The sequence below is a fragment of the Tursiops truncatus genome, chromosome 7 (genome assembly GCF_011762595.2).
Source record: "Tursiops truncatus isolate mTurTru1 chromosome 7, mTurTru1.mat.Y, whole genome shotgun sequence".
Lineage (NCBI taxonomy): Eukaryota > Metazoa > Chordata > Mammalia > Artiodactyla > Delphinidae > Tursiops > Tursiops truncatus.
This window is the reverse complement of record NC_047040.1, coordinates 84996376-85008366: the sequence shown is the minus strand read 5'-3', so window position 1 is coordinate 85008366 and position 11991 is coordinate 84996376.

The window sequence follows — 11991 nt, the reverse complement described above, 5'->3', positions numbered from 1 at the left end:
GTTGTGGCCTCTCCCATTGCGGAGAACAGGCTCTGGACACTCAGGCTCAGTGGCCATGGCTTACGGGCCCAGCCACTCCGTGGCATATGGGATCTTCCCGGACCGGGGCACGAACCTGTGTCCCCTGCATCGGCAGGCGGGCTCTCAACCACTGCGCCACCAGGGAAGCCCAACATGACTCTTTTTGAACTATGGTTTTCTCAGGGTATATGCCCCGTAGTGGGATTGCTGGGTCGTATGGTAGTTATATTTTTAGTTTTTTAAGGAACCTCCATTCTGTTCTCCATAGTGGCTGTATAAATTTACATTCCCACCAGCAGTGCAAGAGGGTTCCCTTTTCTCCACACCCTCACCAGCACTTATTGTTTGTAGACTTTTTGATGATGGCCGTTCTGACCAGTGATACGTGAAGTGATACCTCATTGTAGTTTTGATTTGCATTTCTCTAATCATTAGTGATGCTGAACATCCTTTCATGTGTTTGTTGGCAATCTGTATACCTTCTTTGGAGAAATGTCTATTTAGGTCTTCTGCCCATTTTTGGATTGGGTTGTTTGGTTTTTTTTGCCATTGAGCTGCAGGAACTGCTTGTATGTTTTGGAGATTAATCCTTTGTCAGTTGCTTTGTTTGCAAATATTTTCTCCCATTCTGAGGATTGTGTTTCCATCTTGTTTATGGTTTCCTTTGCTGTGCCAAAGCTTTTAAGTTTCATTAGGTCCCATTTGTTTAGTTTTGTTTTTATTTCCCTTTCTCTAGGAGGTGGGTCAAAAAGTATGTTGCTGTGATGTATGTCATAGGGTGTTCTGCCTATGTTTTCCTCTAAGAGTTTGATAATGTCTGGCCTTATATTTAGGTCTTGAATCCATTTTGAGTTTACTTTTGTGTATGGTGTTAGGGAGTGTTCTAATTTCATTCTTTTACATGTAGCTGTCCAGTTTTCCCAGCACCACTTATTGAAGAGGCTGTCTTTTCTCCACTGTATATTCTTGCCTCCTTTATCAAAGATAAGGTGAATATATGTGCGTGGGTTTATCTCTAGGCGTTCTATCCTGTTCTATTGATCTATCTTTCTGTTTTTGTGCCAGTACCATCCTGTCTTGATTTCCATAGCTTTGTAGTGTAGTCTGAAGTCCAGGAGCCCGATTCCTCCAGCTCCATTTTCTGTTCTCGAGATTGCTTTGGCTATTCGGGGTCTTTTGTGTTTCCATACAAATAGTGAAATATTTTTTTCTAGTTCTGTAAAAAATGCCATTGGTAGTTGGATAGGGATTGCATTTAATCTGTATATTGCTTTGGGTAGCATAGTCATTTTCACAATGTTGATTCTTCCTATCCAAGAACATGGTATATCTCTCCATCTGTTTGTATTGTCTTTAATTTGTTTCATCAGTGTCTTACAGTTTTCTGCATACAGGTCTTTTGTCTCCTTAGGTAGGTTTATTTCTAGGTATTTTGTTCTTTTTTTTGCAGTGGAAAATGGGAGTGTTTCCTTAATTTCTCTTTCATGTTTTTCATCATTAGTGTATAGGAATGCAAGAGATTTCTGTGCATTAATTTTGTATCCTGCTACTTTACCAAATTCATTGATTAGCTCTAGTAGTTTTCTGGTAGCATCTTGAGGATTCTCTATGTATAGTATCATGTCATCTGCAAACAGTGACAGCTTTACTTCTTTTCTTATTTGGATTCCTTTCATTTCTTTTTGTTCTCTGATTGCTGTGGCTGAAACTTCCAAAACAATGTTAAATAATAGTGGTGAGAGTGGGCCACCTTGTCTTGTTCCTGATCTTAGTGGAAATGGTTTCAGTTTTTCACCATTGAGGATGATATTGGCTGTGGGTTTGTCATATATGGCCTTTATTATGTTGAGGAAATTTCCCTCTATGCCTACTTTCTTGAGGGTTTTTATCGTAAATCAGTGTTGAATTTTGCTGAAAGCTTTCTCTGCATCTATTGAGCTGATCATATGGTTTTTCTCCTTCAATTTGTTAATATGGTGTATCACATTGATTGATTTGTGTATATTGAAGAATCCTTATCCTATTCCTGGGATAAAACCCACTTGATCATGGTGTATGATCCTTTTAATGTGCTGTTGGATTCTGTTTGCTAGTATTTTGTTGAGGATTTTTGCTTCTTTGTTTATCAGTGATATTGGCCTGTAGTTTTCTTTCTTTGTGACATCTTTGTCTGGTTTTGGTATCAGGGTGATGGTGGCCTTGTAGAATGAGTTTGGGAGTGTTCCTCTCTCTGCTATATTTTGGAAGAGTTTGAGAAGGATAGGTGTTAGTTCTTCTCTAAATATTTGATAGAATTCGCCTGTGAAACCATCTGATCCTGGGATTTTGTTTGTTGGAAGATTTTTAATCACAGTCTCAATTTCAGTGCTTGTGATTGGTCTGTTTATATTTTCTATTTCTTACTGGTTTAGTCTCAGAAGGTTGTGCTTTTCTAAGAATTTGTCCATTTCTTCCAGGTTGTCCATTTTATTGGCATAGAGTTGCTTGTGGTAATCTCCATTGATTCTTTGAATTTCTGCTGTGTCATTTGTTACTTCTCCTTTTTCATTTCTAATTCTGCTGATTTGAGTATTCTCCCTTTTTTCCTTGATGAATCTGACTAATGATTTATCAATTTTGTTTATCTTCTCAAGAACCAGCTTTTAGCCTTATTTATCTTTGCTATCATTTCTTTCATTTCTTTTTCATTTATTTCTGATCTAATGTTTATGAATTCTTTCCTTCTGCTAACTTTGGGCTTTTTTTGTTCTTCTTTCTCTAATCGCTTTAGGTTTACGATTAGGTTGTTTATTTGAGATATTTCTTGGTTCTTGAGGTAGGCTTTTATTGCTATTAATTTCCCTCTTAGAACTGCTTTTGCTGAATCCCATAGGTTTTGGGTTATTGTGTTTTCATTGTCATTTGTTCGTAGGTATTTTTTGATTTCCTCTTTGATTTCTTCAGTGATGTCTTGGTTATTTAATAGTGTATTGTTTAGCCTCCATGTGTTCGTATTTTTTACAGTTTTTTGCCTGTAATTGATATCTAGTCTTATAACCTTGTGGTCAGAAAAGATACTTGTTACGATTTTAATTTTCTTAAATCTACCAAGGCTTGATTTGTGACCCAAGATATGATCTGTCTTTGAGAATGTTTCATGAACACTTGAGAAGAAAGTATATTCTGTTGTTTTGGGATGGAACGTTCTATAAATATCAATTAAGTCCATCTTGTTTAATGTATCATTTAAAGGTCGTGTTTCATTATTTATTTTCATTTGGGATGATCTGTCCATTGGTGAAAGTGGGGTGTTAAAGTCCCTTACTATGATTACGTTGCCCTTGATTTCCCCTTTTATGGCTGTTAGTGTTTGCCTTATGTATTGAGGTGCTCCTATGTTGGGTCCATAAATATTTACAATTGTTATATCTTCTTCTTGGATTGATCCCTTGATCATTATGTAGTGTTCTTCTTTGTCTCTTGTAATAGTGTTTATTTTTAAATCTGTTTTGCCTGATATGAGAATTGGTACTCCAGCTTTCTTTTGACTTCCATTTGCATGGAATATCTTTTTCCATTCCCTCACTTTCAGTCTGTATGTGTCCCTAGGTCTGAAGTGGGTCTTTTGTAGATAGCATATATATGGGTCTTGTTTTTTTTTTCCTTCAGCCAGTCTATGTCTTTTGGTTGGAGCATTTATATTTAAGGTAATTATCAATATGTATGTTCCTATTACCATTTTCTTAATTGTTTTGGGTTTGTTATTGTAGGTCTTTTCCTTCTGTTGTGCTTTCCCCCAGAGAAGTTTCTTTAGCATTTGTTGGAAAGCTGGTTTGGTGGTACTGAATTCTCTTAGCTTTTGCTTGTCTGTAAAGTTTTTCATTTCTCTGTCACATCTGAATGAGATCCTTGCTGGGTAGAGTAATCTTGGTTGTAGCTTTTTCCCTTTCATCAGTTTTAACATATCCTGCCACACCCTTCTGGCTTGCAGAGTTTCTGCTGAATGGTCAGCTCTTGACCTTATGGGGATTCCCTTGTATGTTATTTTTTTCTTTTCCTTTGCTCCTTTTAATATTTTTTCTTTTTATTTAATTTTTGATCATTTGATTAATGTGTCTTGGCTGGTTTCTCCTTGGATTTATCCTGTGTGGGACTCTCTGTGCTTCCTGGAGTTGACTATTTCCTTACCCATATTAGGGAAGTTTTCAACTATAATCTCTTCAAATATTTTCTCAGTCCCTTTCTTTTTCTTTTCCTCTGGGACCCCTATAATTCGGATGTTTTTGCGTTTAATGTTGTCCCAGAGGTCTCTGAGACTGTCCTCATTTCTTTTCATTCTTTCTTCTTTATTCTTCTCTGTGGTAGTTATTTCCACTATTTTATCTTCCAGGTCACTTATCCATTCTTCTGCCTCAGTTATTCTGCTATTGATTCCTTCTAGAGAATTTTTAACTTCATTGTCTGTGTTGTTTATCATTGTTTGTTTGCTTTTTAGTTCTTCTAGTTCCTTGTTAAACATTTCTTGTATTTTCTCCATTCTATTTCCAAGATTTTGGATCATATTTACTATCATTACTCTGAATTCTTTTTCGGGTAAACTGCCTATTTCCTCTTCAGTTTTTTAGTCTGGTGGGTTTTTACCTTGCTCCTTCATGTTCTGTGTATTTCTCTGTCTTCCCATTTTGCTTTACTTACTGTGTTTGGGATCTCCTTTTCACATGCTGCAGGTTCGTAGTTCCCATTGTTTTTAGTGTCTGCACCCAGTGGGTACGGTTGGTTCAGTGGGTTGTGTAGGCTTCCTGGTGGAGGGGACTGGTTCCTGTGTTCTGGTGGATGAAGCTTGGTGTTGTCTTTCTGGTTTGTAGGATGATGTCCGGTGTTTTGTGTTGGGGTGTCTGTGAACTTATGATGATTTTAGGCAGCATCTCTGCCAATGTGTGTGATCATATTTCTCTCTTGCTAGTTGTTTGGCATGGGGTGTCCAGCACTGTAGCTTGCTGGTTGTTTAGTGGAGCTGGTTCTTAGCATTGAGATGGAGATCTCTGGAGAGCTCTTGCCGATTGATATTATGAGGGGCCAGGTGGTCTCTGGTGGACCAGTGTTCTGAATTCAGTTCTCCCCTCTCAGAGGCTCAGGCCTGACACCCAGCCGGAGCAGCAACACTCTGTTAGCCACATGGTTCAGAAGAAAAGGGAGAAAAGAAGAAAAAGAAAGAAGGAAAAATAAATAAAATAAATGAAGTTATTAAAATAAAAAATATTATTAAAATAAAATAAAAATGTAATTTATAAAAAAGAGCAACCGAACCAATAAATAAATCCACAGTGATAAGAAGTGCTAAAAACTATACTAAAAAACACAGACAGAGAGAACTGTACGACAAATGGTAAAAGCAATGCTCTACAAACAAAATCACACAAAGAAGCATATACATACACACTCACAAAAAGAGAAAAAGGAAAAAAAAGGAAGAGAGCACCAAATCAATAAACAAATCTACCAATGATAATAAGCTGTAAATACTAAACTAAGATAAACATAAAACTAGAAACAAATTAGATGCAGAAAGCAAACCCCAAGTTTACAGTTCCTCCCAAAGTCCACTGCCTCAGTTTTTGGATGATTCGTTGCCTATTCAGGTATTCCACAGCTGCAGGGTACATCTAGTTGATTGTGGAGATTTAATCCACTGCTCCTGAGGCTTCATGGAGAGATTTTCTTTTCTCTTTTTGTTCACAGAGCTCCTGGGGTTCAGCTTTGGATGTGGCCCCACCTCTGCACGTAGGTTGCCCTCTGGCATCTGTTCTTCACGCAGACAGGAGGGGGTTAAAGGAGCAGCTGATTAGGGGACTCTGGCTCACTCAGGCCAGGGACGAGGAAGGGGTACGGTAGTTATATTTGGAATGCGGGGCGAACCTGAAGTGGCAGAGGCTGGTGTGTCATTGAAACAGCCTGAGGCACGCCATGTGTTCTCCCAGGGAAGTTGTCCCTGGATCACGGGACCCTGGCAGTGGCAGGCTGCACAGGCTCCTGGGAGGAGAGGTGTGGGTAGTGACCTGTGCTTTCACACAGGATTTTTGGTAGCTGCACCAGAGTTTCATGTCCATCTCTGGTGTCCATGCTGATAACTGCAGCTTGCACTCATCTCTGGAGCTCGTTTAGGTGGTTCTCTGAAACCCCTCTCCTTGCACACCCCAAAACAATGGTCTCTTGCCTCTTAGGCAGTTCCAGAGTTTTTCCCAGACTCTCTCCCTGCTAGCTGTGGCTCACTAGCCCCCTTCAGGCTGTGCTCACGCAGCCAACCCCAGTCCTCTCCCTGGGATCTGACCTCCAAAGCTGCAGCCTCAGCTCCCAGCCCCCACCTGCCCCAGTGGGTGAGCAGAGAAGGCTCTCAGGCTGGTGAGTGCTGGTCGACACCAGTCCTCTGTGTGGGAATGTCTCTGCTTTGCCCTCTGCACCCCTGTTGCTGTGCTGTCCACCGTGGCTCCAAAGCTTCCCCTTGCCCACCCCCAGTCTCTGCCAGTGAAGGGGCTTCCTGGTGTGTGGAAACCTTTCTTCCTTCACAGCTCCCTCCCACTGGTGCAGGTCCCGTCCCTATTCTTTTGTCTCTGTTTTTTCTTTTTCCCTACCCAGGTGCATGGGGAGTTGCTTGCCTTTTGGGAAGTCTGAGATCTTCTGCCAGTGTTCAGTAGGTGTTCTGTAGGAGTCATTCCACATGTAGATGTATTTTTGATGTATTTGTGGGGAGGAAAGTGATCTCCACCTCTTACTCCTCTACCATCTTGAAGGTCCACTGATATTTAATATCTTTAAGCTTAATTTTCTCATCTGTAAAATGTAACTGATAACAGTATTTACTGGATAGGGTTGCTAAAAGTGTTAAGTAAGATAATGCATTGAAAACATTTAGTACTGTCCTGGAATATAGGAGGTGATCAAAAAATAAATAATAGCCATTTATTTTTATTGTTAGCTATTACTATATGACTTTCAACCTGAACAGTTGTATGTGATGATATTCAAAAAATGTTGCAACAAATTTTTTCTGTAGAACTCCTTCATATAGCTAATTGATTTTTTTCAGTAGTTAGAAATGTTGCAAAAAGTGGTTATTAATAAATCAATATAGTTTGTGTCTTATTTATAAGATATTGTTAATATTAGGCTACATTTTTTGTTTGTGTAGAAAATACATTTAACCCTTCCTTGAAAAAAAAGGGGGCATTTATAGAGTAAAAAAAAAAAAAAAGGGATGAGCATAAAGGAGACTATCTGGCAGAAAATTAATTAACTTTTCTTCCTTTCTATAACATGTCAGGAATTTGTGTGTGCATTAAGACTTCCTTTACCCTTCACTCTTAGTTTTTCTCTGTAGCAAAGTCTATTTTATGACAGTGGATTGTTAGTAATTAATTATGTTGTCAATTACTTGTTCAACATTAACAAGTCACTGAAAGTTTAAGAAATTAAATGAACACAGGATTTTTTTGTTGTCATTGGTGGTGTGAAGTTTTAAAATCCCACCTTGTCAAAAATTAGAGCAAGTAGCTTGAGAGTTTAGACAAAAAAAAATTATCCAGGGGAAATTCATAATAATTGTAAGTGTCTAATGAATTTAATGCCATTCAGTTTGCATTCACATCAACAGGTTTAATTTTATAGGAGTTTGCAATTTATGATACAGGAGTTGCAATTTCTGTGAGCTCATTGAAAAATCTTTCTATGTTCTGCTTTATTCCCCTCTCTTTTCATAAATTTTGGTGTTACAAAACTGTTAGTCATAAAAAGGCCATTTTTAGGGCTTCCCTGGTGGCGCAGTGGTTGAGAGTCCGCCTGCCGATGCGGGGGACGCGGGTTCGTGCCCTGGTTCGGGAGGATCCCATGTGCTGCGGGGCGGCTGGGCCCGTGGGCCATGGCCGCTGAGCCTGCGCGTCCAGAGCCTGTGCTCCACAGCAGGAGGGGCCGCAGCAGTGAGAGGCCCGCGTACTGCAAAAAAAAAAAAAAAAAAAAAAGGCATTTATAGTTCATATAATTTTCCTTTTTCTTTTATTTTCTTTAACAATTCAGTTTTAAAAGTAATAAAGCCCTCCCTTCTGCAAATCTTCTATCTTTATTTCCTAAGGGAAGATTAATTTGTAAATATGATAATGGATTTGTATAATATTAAACTTTCCCAAGAAGAATTACATTACTTTATATGAATGAACACATCTATCTCATTCAATTTATAAACTAATGGCTGAAAATCCCAAAACTGTTTCCTACTATGTGTCTTATAACTAAAATGACTGCAGGCACAGCCACCAACTTGGCATTTCACAGCAAATTTATTGGATGCAAAAAAATTTTTAGTCCCTTTATTGAGTTTTCCTCATTTAGCTGTATTTGAATTCTAGCTAATAAAATGCAAGTCTTACAAAAAGGTGAAAAAGTAAACACACTGCTCAAAATAGAAGCAGTTTCTAAACAGAAGGTAGACTGAAGAGAAAAACTGCTTAGTTTAAATGTGATATAGCAGTAGGGATGCTGTGATGGAGATACTCCCATAGCTAACAGTAAATCAGCAGGTGACTTCCTAGGTTAGGCAATGAGCTAAGGACTCAGTGGTTCACTTACGCAGCTATTATGGATTCACTCTGATATTATGCGTGAGAAACTTAGCTCCTCCTGATCGTGGTTGTTTCTTTACTACATACTTTCACCAGCTAGGTAATGCGTTGCATAAATTACTTCCTGGAATGAGGCTAAAACACCTTAGTGTTCTGCCAGTATCCTGGATGACATTAAGAGTGATCACTGTCTGTTGTTCCTAGGCAATGGCCTAAGTTCTGAGTTAACGTCGTACGACTTGGACGTCTCCCTCTGAGTGACTCAGTGAGAGCTGGTTGGACTCTTAGTGGAAATAAGCAGAAGGATAAGGGTCTCTAAATTGATAATTAATACTAATAGTCCTATAAATAGGCCTAACAAGGAACTTCTTGGAATTCTGATGATTCTTCCCAATAATTAGATACTCTTGTTTTCATAAAGGTTCTCTATTAGCACCTTGAAAAAAATCCTAATTCAAGGGAAGATTACAGTGAAGGGCAATTGTGGCAATCGTCTTATTTTCTATTTCCCAGAGGTTATATTAGGAAGGACTTGGGCATTGTGAAGGGAAATGGGACCTGGTTCTCAGTCCCCACAAAGGTAAGAAAATATCTATAGAAAATACTTTAAAAGAATGTGGTGCTTCAACTTATTTTGTTCTTAAAACCTAGGCCTTTACTTTCTATATTTTTGTTGACCTTTATTATGTGATTTAGAGAAAGTGATTTAAGTTCTTTCTGCATTTGTTAGCTGGGACCAACTGACTGCCTCAGTGTATGCCAGTGATGTGGATTGAATTTGCTAGGTTGTTTAAATTGCTTGCTGTAGGAATCTGGTTTAAACTAGTTTAAGGTGGGTGGTAGATGGGAAGGAAGAATTTGTTTGGGTAACTGAAAAGTCCAGGAATATAGCTAGAATCAGTCATTGCTATATCCCAGTGCTAATATATGCCACTAGGGACTGGTCTGTTTCCATCTCTAAAAAAGGAAGGTTCTGCTTTCCTTTTCTTTGGGCTTTATCATTAGCTAGTTTCTACCTGTGGCCACCAGCTAGTCCAGTCACACCTTGAGTTTCTCTTTTACCACAGTACTAGCAAATGCTAAGGCTCATTGCCATTCATTGTCCGTCATGGATCATGTGCCCACACTTGGAGCTAGATGTGAAGCTCCACCCAATCCCCAAAGACTGAGTGTGGGAGAATGGTGAGTCCTTAGGGGGAATTTGGACAATAGTTCTAGAAGCAAGAGATATGTGTGATGTGCAGGCACCACTACAAAAAGAAGAGGCAAGACACGATAAATAACTAGGAAAATAACCCAAGTAGTATCACAATGGGAGTCATTTTGCTACCTCATAAAGAGTACTCTGGGCATTCTTTGTTGGAGCCTTACCATTCAAAGTAATATGGTTGATTGAAATGTTGTTCATGTGGGTATAGATGTATCTGGAAAAAGAAGAGTATCCTTGGCTTGTGAGCAGTTTTGCAATGTTATCTATAAGTTTTATTTCTTTCAACTAGAATGCATTTCTCCAAAAGCAGGCAATGTGTTATAGTCCTTTATTGTACTTCTCTAAGAACACAGCCTAGCACTGGACATAAAGCAAACACTCAGTATATACTTCTGATGGATTCATCTCAGCTGTTTGCAATGCTTATCACACTGAAGGATTTCTCAGAGATTTTTCTCAAAAACCCATCCTCTCTGAGAGCTCCATTTGTTTCCCATCTTTCCATATCACTTGAAGAGTCTGAGTATGTCCTTTTAATGTGCCTAGAGGTTTCTGTGCTTTCTATCACACCACCAACGCTCTGTCTGACAGAAGCTTGGAACATGGCTGCTGTCTTTTGTCCATGCTCAAGGGCTGTGCTGCGCAAAGTATTGCTTCATGCTGCTTTCCATGACTGCCTGGAAGAAAGTACTTTTATGGATAATCCAAAAGAGGGAAATATATTGAACATTATTTTGCTATAGCATATTATATGGATTATATCCATTTAAAATACTGTATTATGGTGAAATTGTACATAGAGCAAGAGTTCCTCAAGTCTTAACCAATGGTCAATTAGTTTCAGAGCATATGTGATACACTGTAATTAGAAAACAACCAAATAATTAGGATAGTTTCTTTAAAAGATAGGATTTTAGTGTTCTATGAGAGTTCTTGATTCGGTTTGTGGCGAGAGTCTTAGAGAAAATATAGTCCAAGGATAGAAAATAGATTCATCTTGTGTGCCAAATTTGATCAGTTGGTGGTGGTTGCCTGGAGTGCTGTGTTAAGAAAGAATTTATGGCTAAGTCCAGGCTCAGTGGGGAAAAGTGCCGGGATAGAATTCTTTATTTCTGCCACAGTTAAAGAAGGGGATAGTAGCACCATATGTACAGCATATTTGCAGACTCAACCCAGTCTCCCATTTTACAAAATCAATTACTAGAGAAATTAGTCCAAGATCACATTCCTGGTTAGTAGCAGAGCCTAATCTTTTTAGTTCAGTCTTTCAGTATTTGGTCAAAGGCTATTTCCATATGGATTAAATGAGATAGGCATATAAAAGCAGTCAGAATAAAGTCTGATAGATCATCTAACCTCAGTAACCATTAGCTGAATGTGACATTTTAATTAAATTGTACATCTCTTTATTAACTAAGGAATCAGCCAATATTTATCAACTATGTACTATGTGCTAGTAAACATAGTACTTGGCACAATTGACTTCTCAATTTATTTCTCAGAGGTTGGTCATTCTTCTACCAGAAGGAAGGAGCTGGATTGTGTCGTGACTCATCTCTACAACGTTGTTTTGTTTTTTCATTACCTACCAATTTTGTTCCCTCTTTGAATCCTGAAGTCTATTACCCATACGTAGATGAGGGAGAAGTGCACATATTTCCACTAATATCATCCTGTGTGTATTGCCCATTTTCCTAAAAATGCACTACCCATTTGGACTCTATGATAAATCTCATGAAAATGGAATTATATTTAAGGAAATCAGCAGCATATTATGGACCTGGTTTTTAATAACAGGTGTCTAACGTGTGCATGTGACTTGCAAAATATGCTGATGCAAATGGGTGATTGCATGAGCAAAAATATGCAGATTAATGTTCAAACAGATGTTCAAATAATTTCCCATTATTGCATGCCATTAGCTCTTTTGAATGCACAACTGCATATTTGGTATCAGATATGTTTATATTGTTTGTATTTCGTGTGTGCAATTTATACACATCTTTTCAAGGATTTGTCTCCATCGTGTCCTTAATTGGGAAGCTTTAACCTTCCAAGGCATTCTCAGTTCTGCGATACAGTTCTCTGCAGGAAGGGGAAAATACTATGGCTTACCCTTAGAAAGCTCAATATCACCGGAAGATAAATGCTAATTTTTTATGTCTCTTTTTG